This window comes from Triticum aestivum, chromosome 3A (genome assembly GCF_018294505.1).
Source record: "Triticum aestivum cultivar Chinese Spring chromosome 3A, IWGSC CS RefSeq v2.1, whole genome shotgun sequence".
Lineage (NCBI taxonomy): Eukaryota > Viridiplantae > Streptophyta > Magnoliopsida > Poales > Poaceae > Triticum > Triticum aestivum.
This window is the reverse complement of record NC_057800.1, coordinates 58,971,857-58,983,002: the sequence shown is the minus strand read 5'-3', so window position 1 is coordinate 58,983,002 and position 11,146 is coordinate 58,971,857.

Sequence of the window (11,146 nt, the reverse complement as noted above, 5' to 3'; positions counted from 1 at the left end):
GATCTCAATACAATGTTCTCCCCCTCTCTTGTGGAGATCTATTCGATGTAATCTTCTTTTTGCAGTGTGTTTGTTGAGACCGATGAATTGTGGGTTTATGATCAAGTCTATCTATGAATAATATTTGAATCCTCTCTGAATTGTTTTATGTATGATTGGTTATCTTTGCAAGTCTCTTCGAATTATATTTTTGGTTTCACCTACTAGATTGATCTTTCTTGCAATGGGAGAAGTGCTTAGCTTTGGGTTCAATCTTGCGGTGTCCTTTCCCGGTGACAGTAAGGGCAGCAAGGCACGTATTGTATTGTTGCCATCGAGGATAACAAGATGGGGTTTTCTTCATATTGCATAAGTCTATCCCTCTACATCATGTCATCTTGCTTAAGGCGTTATTCTGTTTTTAACTTAATACTCTAGATGCATGCTGGATAGCAGTAGATGAGTGGAGTAATAGTAGTAGATGCAGGCAGGAGTCGGTCTACTTGTCTCGGATGTGATGCCTATATACATGATCATACCTAGATATTCTCATAACTATGCTCAATTCTGTCAATTGCTCAACACTAATTTGTCCACCCACCGTAGAATACTTATGCTCTCGAGAGAAGCCACTAGTGAAACCTATTGGCCCCTGGGTCTATCTTTATCATATCAATCTCCTACTACTTAGTTATTTACTTTGCTATTTACTTTGCCTTATTTTACTTTGCATCTTTATCATAAAAATACCAAAAATATTATCTTATCATATCTATCAGATCTCACTCTCGTAAGTGGCCCTATAGGGATTGATAACCCCTATTTGCGTTGGCTGCGAGGATTTATTTGTTTTGTGCAGGTGTGAGGGACTCGCGCGTAGCCTCCTACTGGATTGATACCTTGGTTCTCAAAAACTGAGGGAAATACTTACGCTACTTTGCTGCATCATCCCTTCCTCTTCAGGGAAAACCAACGCAGTGCTAAAAGAGGTAGCACACATTTTCGGGCGGTCAAAGAAACAATCACTGCTAGTCAGCTTGCAACTCTCTACATGTCCAGAATTGTTTCACTTCACGGAATTCCACTGGTTATCAGTTCAGACCATGGTAGCTTGTTTACTTCAAGATTCTGGGCAAGTTTCCAAGAAGCTATGGGAACTCATTTGTCGTTCAGTACTGCATTTCATCCTCAGTCGCAAGGGCAGGTTGAACATGTCAACCAAGTTCTCGAAGACATGCTTCAAGCTTGTGTAATTTCCTTCGGCAAGAAATGGGAGGAATCTCTTCCATATGCCGAGTTCTCTTATAATAATAGCTATCAAGCTAGTCTGAAGATGTCCCCCTTCGAAGTGCTATATGGACGGAAGTGTCGGACCCCTCTGAACTGGTCAGAAACTGGGGAACGTCCACTCTTCGGTCCGGATATTATCCAAGAAGCCGAAGAACAAGTCCGCATTATTCGTGAGAATCTCAAGACTGCTCAGTCATGTCAGAAAAGTCAGTATGACCATCATCACAAGGACATGGTCTGTCAACCTGGCGAAAAGGCTTATCTTCGAGTTACACCAATGAAGGGTGCTCACCGCTTCGGGATCAAGGGCAAGCTAGCTCCTCGCTATATCAGTCCCTTCACTATTCTCAAAAGGCATGGAAAAGTGGCATATCAATTGGAGCTTCCGCCGAACCTTTCTCAGGTTCACGATGTGTTCCACGTGTCAGAGCTCCGCTGTTGCTTCAAGGACCCAATCTGAGCAGTGGATCATGAAGTGCTCGAATTGCAACAGGACCTCTCCTATAAAGAGCATCTGGTTCGCATTCTCGACCAAGTTGAACACCACACATGTCAGAAAGTGATCAAATTCCTCAAGGTCCAGTGGTCGCATCACTTAGAAGATGAAGCCACTTGGGAACGCGAGGACCGCCTACGTGATGAATACCCCACACTGTTTCCTTCTACCTCCTAAATCTCGGGACAAGATTTCTTGTAGTGGAGGAGTTTTGTAACGCACAGGTAATTAAGCTATAGTAATCCCACGCTAATGGTGCCACGTCACCTCTGTCACTGTAGTTAATCTCGGGTTAATTTGAAACTGTTTCAAAATTCAAATTCAAATTAATGTCAACAATAAAAGTTTTCAAAAGTTAAAACAAAAATGTTCGGGTAGTGCCTAATATTACTTAGGTAATTATAGTGAAGAGAGCTCCTTGTTAGAAAATTCCTAGATATTTTAAAATGAATTAAAACATAAGAGAGAAATAAATAAAAGAAAAAGGGAAAAGACAAAACTAACAAAAAAAAGAAGAAAGAGAGAGCCCCCCAATTGGGCCTCGGCCCAGCAGGCTGCCAGGCCGGCCCAACCGCGCCCTCTACTAACCTCCCCTGGGTGCCCGAAACCCTAGAGACACCCACTCCGCCCCTCACGCGATCCCCTCTCCCCACGATCTCCCCCACGCCTCTTTCCACCCGATCTGGATAGGGCTCGACCCCGACTGCCCCCGTCGCCGCGTCGGCCACGACGCCGTCGCCGGAGCTCCTCCCTGTCGCCGCCCGTCGCTCTCCGGACGCCTCGCCTTCCTCCCCGAAGGGCGCCACTGCCCCCTGGCGCCGCCATGGCTTCGCCGCTCGCTGTCGCCGGACCCCGGCGCCTTCGCCACCTCATCGGCGTCACCTCCCCGCCTCTCCATCACCGGCCACCCCGAGTTTCCCCGAGCCCACTGCCCCGTACCCTACCACTCCCCCTATGAGCTCCTCCCCCTCGCTGTTTTCCTCGCTCACACACGGCACCCGTGCTGTCCCCGCCGCGATCACCGCCCCCTCCTGGCTCCAACGCGCGCGTACCGCACCTGGCGACCCTGCGCCCGCCCGCGGTGGCCTGCTATCGCCGCCCTACACGCCCAGCGACGGCCGCGCCCCTGCCTCCGCCCTTTTGCTCGCGACCCTTCCCCCTGCTCGTTGTTGCTCTGCACGCGCCACCGCGCGGCCGCCCGCTCCAGCCCATTCTGCTCACCGCGCCACTGTGCGCACGTGCAGACTGCCGCGGCCCCTTGCTCACCGCCGCCTCCCAGCTGCGTCGCCTGCCTCGACCGCCCCGATGAGCTCTGCCGCATCGCGCCCCCCCCCGCAGTTGCCGTCCTTGCCGAGCTCGACGCCCGCCCGTGTCGTTCGCGCCTCGCGCCAGGCCGCGGCCCTACTCCTGGCACCCGCCTCGCCTTCGCCCGGCCACCCTAGCGCACGCGCGCCGCCGCCCCTACATCGCCTCCACTTGCCGCGGCCGGCCGGCGAGCCGCGCCGCCGACCACGCGCCCGACGCCGGCGCTCCGGCGCACACATGCGCCGCCCCATCGCCTTGGGTCTGCCCCGATGGGCGCCTCGCCCGCAACGGCGCCCGTTAGCCGCTAACCCGCACCGGCCCCCTGGCCCAATGACATATGGGCTCCGCCCACAGAACGTCTTGAACAAAAATAATAATAATAAACAATAACTATAAAAAATTAAAAATTAAAAATTAATAATTAAAACAATTAATTAATTAATTAATTAACTAAATAATTAACTTAATTAATCCTGATTAAATTAACTAATTGTGATTAATTAACCTAATGACTAATTAACCTAATTAAACTACTATTAATTAACTAAACAGTCTATGACCAGTGGGACCCACACGTCAGTTTGACCAGTCAACACCTCTGTTGACTGCTGACGTCATGCAAACACTATTCAAGATAATGTTGATTTAAATAATTAAATAAATCCTAAAAATGATTTAAATCTTTTAAAATTAATATAAAATAAACCGTAGCTCGGATGGAAAAACTTCGTACATGAAAGTTGCTCAGAACGACGAGACAAATCCGGATCACAGCCCGCTCGTCCGCCACACATCCCTAGCATAGCAAACTCGCAACTTTCCCCTCTGTTTATCTGTCCGGAAACGCTAAACATCGGGGATATTTTCCAGATGTTCCCCCCTTCACCGGTACCACCTCATACCACGTTAGGGCATCCCTAGCACCGCTACTTGTCATGTCATGCATCGCTATGCATCTGTTAGCTTAATATTTATTGTTTCTTCCCACTCTTTTCTCGCTAGACACCGAGACCGATGCCGCTGCTACCCAGTACGACTACGGTGTTGACGACCCCTCTCTCTTGCCAGAGCAACCAGGCAATCCCCCCTTGATCACCAGATATCGCCTACTCTTCTCTATACTGCTTGCATTAGAGTAGTGTAGCATGTTAATCCTTTCCGTTAATCCTATCCTGTTGCATAGCCTATCATTGTTGCTATAGTTGTTGATACCTTACGTGCAATCCTAAATGCTTAGTATAGGACGCTAGATTATCATCAGTGGCCCTACATTCTTGTCCGTCTGCCATGCTATACTATTGGGCCGTGATCACTAGGGAGGTGAACACATGTATATACTTATATAAATGATATATGATACATGTGGTGACTAAAGTCGGGTTAGCTCGTAGAGTACCCGCGAGTTATTCCGGTGTGGGGGCTGAAAGGATGGGTGGTTCCATCCCGGTAGTGGTGGGCCTGGGTTCCAGACGACCCCCAACTGTTACTTTGTGGCGGAGCGACAGGGCAGGTTGAGACCACCTAGGTGAGAGGTGGGCCTGGCCCTGGTCGGTGTTCGTGGTTACTTCAAAATAACATGCTTAACGAGATCTGGGTATTTGATCCGAGTCTGGCTACTGGCCTATATGCGCTAACCAACTATGAGGGAACAGTTATGGGCACTCGACGTCGTGGTATCAGTCGAAGCCTTCGTGGCGTCAGCGACTGAGCGGCGCGTGCCAGTTTGGACTGGAATGCCTGCTCACCGGCCACGTACGCAATGTGCAGGTGTGCAATGGGTGATGGGCCCAGACCCCGCGCCATAGGATTTAGACCGGCGTGCTGACCTCTCTGTTGTGCCTAGGTAGGGCTGCGACGTGTTGATCTTCCGAGGCCGGGCATGACCCCGACGAGTGTGTCCGGACAAAGGGGATCGAGCGTGTTGGGATATGTGGTGCACCCCTGCAGGGAAGTTAATCTATTCTAATAGCCGTGATCTTCAGTAACAAGATGACTTGGAGTTTTACCTTGACCTTATGACAACTAGAACCGGATACTTAATAAAACACACCCTTCCAAGTGCTAGATACAACTGGTGATCGCTCTCTCACAGAGCGACGAGGGGAGGATCACTGGGTAGGATTAAGCTATGCGATGCTACTTGGTGAACTTACCATCTAATCTCTTCTTCTGTTGCAGGATGGAGGTTACCAGAAGCGTAGTCTTTGATAGGACTAGCTATCCCCCTCTTATTCCGGCTTTCTGCAGTTCAGTCCACATATGTTACCCCTTTTTCCATTTGATAGCAATGCATACATATGTACTATAGCTCCTTGCTTGCGAGTACTTTGGATGAGTACTCACGGTTGCTTTCCACCCCCTTTTCCCTCTTTCTATACCCGATTGCTGCGACCAGACGTTGGAGTCCAGGAGCAAGACGCCACCGTTGACGACGACTCCTACGACACTGGAGGTGCCTACTACTACGTGCAGCCCACTGACGATGACCAGGAGTAGTTTAGGAGGATCCCAGGCAGGAGGCCTGCGCCTCTTTCGATCTGTATCCTAGTTTGTGCTAGCCTTCTTAAGGCAAACTTGTTTACTTATGTCTGTACTCAGATATTGTTGGTTCCGCTGACTAGTCTATGATCGAGCTCTTGTATTCGAGCCCTCGAGGCCCCTGGCTTGTAATATGATGCTTGTATGACTTATTTTATTTGTAGAGTTGTGTTGTGATATCTTCCCGTGAGTCCCTGATCTTGATTGTACACGTTTGCGTGTATGATTAGTGTACGGTTGAATCAGGGCATCACAAGATCAGCCCTCCAGAGAGAGTTTAGGGCTTGGCGGCGGCTCCGTATCATAAAACGCGATGAATCCTTCTCCCTGATTTTTTTCTCCCCGAAAGTGAATATATGGAGTCAGGGTTGAGGTCGATGGAGCGTCAGGGGGCCCACGAAGCAGGGGCGCGCGCCCAGGGGGCAGACGTGCCCCCACCCTCGTGGACAGGTGGAGGCCCCCCTGACGTGGATTCTTCTTCCAGTATTTTTATATATTCCAAAATAATTCTCCATTGATTTTAAGGTCATTCCGAGAACTTTTATTTCTGCAAAAAAATAGCACCATGGCAGTTTTGCTGAAAATAGCGTCAGTCCGGGTTAGTTCCATTCAAATCATGCAAGTTAGAGTCCAAAACAAGGGCAAACATGTTTGGAAAAGTAGATACGACGGAGATGTATCAATAGGGAATCACAAACCTTAACACCAATATTCCTACTAAAGCATAATTACTCATCAACATAACTCACATATCATATCATCATATCTCAAAACTATTACTAAGAATCAAGTTTATTTTGTCCAATGATCTTCATGAAATTTTCTTTTTCTTTATCCTTCTTGGATATCTATCACTTTGGCACTAATTTTCATGTGTTGCTTTTCATAAGCTCAACCAAATATGAGTGAAGATCATGAGCATAACAAATTTCTTTCTCTCAAAATAATTTAAGTGAAGCAAGAGAGAATTTCTTCAAAGTTTTACTAACTCTCAAACAAATCTAAGTGAAGCAAGAGAGCATTTCTTCAAAAATAACAAAGCACACCGTGCTCAAAAAGATATAAGGGAAGCACTAGCGCAAGTCCTAGCTCATAAAATATTCAAGTGAAGCATAGAGAGCAATTCTAACAAGTCATGACATAATTTTGGCTCTCTCAAATAAGTGTTTCCAGCAAGGATTGATAACTTAAAGCACAAAATAAAACAAGCAAAGACACATATCATACAAGACGCTCCAAGCAAAACACATATCATGTGACGAATAAAAATATAGTCTCGCGTAAAATACCGATAGTTGTTGGAAAAAAGTGGGGATGCCACTCGGGGGCATCCCCAAGCTTAGTTGGTTGCTCATTCTTGGATAATAACTTGGGATGCCGGGGCATCCCCAAGCTTAGGCTCTTACATCCTTCCTTCATCCATTGTAAGATAACCCAAAACTTAAAAACTTCAATCACACAAAACTCAACAAAGCCTTCGTGAGATCCGTTAGTATAAGTATAATAAACCATTACTATAAGTGTTGTATCAAACCAATTCATATTTTGTTTTTGTATTATATCTACAATATTACAACTTCTCTATGACAAAAACTCATCAAAGAAAACCATAGAGCCATCAAAATAAGCACACAACACAAAGAAAACAGAATCTGTCAAAACAGAACAGTTTGTAGCAATCTTACTATTTCGAATACTTCTGTAACTCAAAAACCTCTGAAAAATTAGGACGGCCTGAGAAATTTGTATATTGATCTACGCAATTGGATTGGGTATTTTATCGCTCTCTTCTAAAAAATGAAAATTAATTTCATGAGCATAAAAGTTTCTATTTTTTCAGCAAGATCAAACAACTATTGCCCAAGAAGATCCTAAAGGCTTTACTTGGCACAAACACTAATTAAACACAAAAAACACAATCATAACAGTAGGATAATTGTGGTAACACACAAGAACAGGAAGCAAAAAGCAAAAATAAATTTTATTCAATGGGTTGCCTCCCAACAAGCGCTATCGTTTTACGCCCTTAGATAGGCATAAAGCATGGATCTAAGTTTTGTTATCTTTGGTTCGAGATCCATAAGATGCCCTCATGATTGATTCATAAGGTGGCTTAATTCTAGTTCTAGGGAAGTGTTCGATACCCTTCCTTAAAGGAAATTGGAACTTAATATTGCCTTCTTTCATATCAATCACGACACCAATAATGCGTAAAATGGTCTAACAAGAATAATTGGACAAGACAGATTGCAATCAATATCAAGAACAATAAAATCTATGGGCACATAATTCCTATTTTCTAGAATAATAACATCATTAATTCTTCCCATAGGCTTTTTAATAGTAGAATCCACCAAGTGCAAATTCAAAGAACATGATTCAAGATCGGTAAGACTAAGCACATCACATAAAGATTTCAGAATTGTATAAACACTAGCACCCAAGTCACACAAAGCAAAACACTCATAATTTTTAATCTTGACTTTGATAGTAGGTTCTCATTCATCATGCAATTTTCTAGGAATTGATACTTATAATTCCAACTTTTATTCAAGAGCTTTCATCATAGCATCAACAATATGTTTAGTAAAAGCTCTGTTTTGTTCATAAGCATGGGGTGAATTTATCATGGATTGCAACAAAGAAATACAATCAATCAAAGAGCAACTATCATAATTAAAGTTTTTGTAATCCAAAAGAGTGGGCACATCACTAGCTAAAGTTTTGACCTCTCCAAACCCACTTTCATCAATTTTCTCAACAATATTTTCAGCCTCCGAAATATTGGGATGCCTTCTACCTAAAGTTGACTCTTCTCCAGTCCCTTTTCATCATTCTTAACTTTACTAAACAAGGAATCAATAGAAGAAACACCAATAATTTTAAGATCTTCATCACTTTTGCAAGAATAATCACTAGAAAAAGTTTTTTCTAAAAATTCTCTTTTAGCTCTAAGCATAGCAGTTCTGTTCTTACTTTCATCCATAGAAGCATAAAGAGATTTAATTGATTCATATACTTTAGGCACAAAAATTTTCATCTTGAGATTTTCCACATCATGAGCAATCCTATCAACACTTCTAGACAAATCATCAATCTTATTCAACTTTCCTTCTATGGAAGTGTTGAAAACTTTTTGCGTCTTGATAAATTCTTTAATATTATTCTCAAGATCAGAGGTATTCCTATTATTATTATAAGATTGATTTCCATAGGAATTTTCATAATTATTAGAGGAATTACTAGGACAAGGCCTAGGATTAAAATTACGTCTATAAGCATTGTTGTTGAAATTATTGCGAGAAATAAAATTCACATCAATGGCATCACTATTTTGATCAATCAAAGTAGACAAAGGCATATCATAAAGATCAATAGGAGCACTTCTACTAGCAACAAATTTCACAAGAGCATCAACTTTTTCACTCAAAGAAGAAATTTCTTCAACCAAATTAACTTTTTTACGAGTAGGAGCTCTTTCGTTATGTCATTGCGAATAATTTTCCATGATATTATCAAGAAATTTGGTGGCTTCACCCAAAGTAATTTCCATAAAAGTACCACCCACGGCGGAATCTAAAAGATTACGAGAAACGAAATTCAATCTCGCATAAAAATTTGTATGATCATCCAAAGATTTAACCCACGAGTTGGGCAATTCCTTAGCATCATTTTCATCCTTCCCCAAGATTGTGCAACATGCTCATGTTAAAGTTGCTTGAAATTCATGATCTGGGTTCTAAGGGAAATAATTTTTGTGGCAGGAAAATACTTAGTAATAAAAGCATCTTTGTAGTTATTCCAAGAAACGATACTATTGCGAGGCAAAGAAGAGAACCAAAATTTTGCAGAATCACACAAAGAGAAAAAAAATTAATTTCATCTTGACCACATCATTGTCCACCTCTTTTTTCTTTTGCATATCGCATAATTCCATGAAGGTATTAAGATGGGACGCGACATCCTCATTAGGAGTACCAGAAAATTGGTCTTTCATAACAAGATTCAGCAAAGCAGTATTAATATCACAAGTCTCCGCACTAGTGGCAAGAGGAGCAAGTGGAGTTCCAATAAAATCATAGTTGTTGGTATTTGAGAAATCACATAACTTGGTGTTTTCTTGAGTCATGATGACCACGCAATAAGATTGCACTCAAAACATATCTGGCAAGAAAACGACGAACAAAAAAAGAGAGCTGAATACAACGACAAATTTTTGTGAAGTGGGGGTGAGGAAAACGAGAGGCAAATGGCAAATAATGTAAATTGTTAGGAGATGAGATTTGTGATTAGGAAACTGGTATATGTTGAAGATCCTCCCCGACAACAGCGCTAGAAATTTTCCTTGATGGTAGCTGGAACTACATCGATATTTCCCTGGAGAGGGAGGGATGATGTAACACAACGGCGGTAGGTATTTCCCTCAGTTATGAAACCAAGGTTATCAAACCAGTAGGAGAACCAAGCAAGACAACGTAAATAGCCCCTGCACACAAATAACGACACCTCGTAACCCAACATGTTAAAGGGGTTGTCAATCCCTTTCGGGGTACGGTGCTAGAAACGGCGTGTGACGGGAGATAAAGTTGTAAATATTGATAGATTGAACGCCAAATAAAATAAATTGCAGCAAGGTATTTTTGGATTTTTGGTTTAATAGATTTGAATAAAAATGCAAAGGAAAAGTAGATCGCAAGGCAAATATATGAGAAAGAAGACCCGATGGCCGTAGGTTTCACTAGTGGCTTCTCTTGAGAAAAATGGGAAACGGTGGGTAAACAAATTACTGTTGGGCAATTGATAGAACCTCAAATAATTATGACGATATCTAGGCAATGATCATTACATATGCATCACGTCCAAGATTAGTAGACCAACTCCTGCCTGCATCTACTACTATTACTCCACACATCTACCGCTATCCAGCTTGCATCTAGTGTATTAAGTTCATGGAAAAACAAAGTAAGGCAATAAGAATGATGACATGATGTGGACAAGATCCGTTTATCTATATGGCGGTAGATATATATCTCGTCCTTTTTATCCTTAGTAGCAACGATACATACGTGTCGGTTCCCTTTCTGTCACTGGGATCAAGCACCGTAAGATCGAACCCACTACCGGGCACCTCTTCCCATTGCAAGATAAATATATCAAATTGGCCAAACAAAACCCAAATATCGGAGAAGAAATACGAGGCTATAAGAGATCATGCATAAAATAGATCAAAGAAACTCAAATACTTTCATGGATATAAAAACATAGATCTGATCATAAACTCAAAGTTCATCGATCCCAACAAACACACCGCAAAAGAGTTACATCATATGGATCTCCAAGAGACCTTTGTATTGAGAATCAAGAGAGAGAGATGAAGCCATCTAGCTACTAACTACGCACCCGAAGGTCTACAAAGAACTACTGATGCATCATCAGAGAGGCACCAATGGAGGTGGTGAACCCCATCCGAGATGGTGTTTAGATTGGATCTGGTGATTCTGGACTCTTTGGTGGCTGGATGAATATTTTGTCGACTCC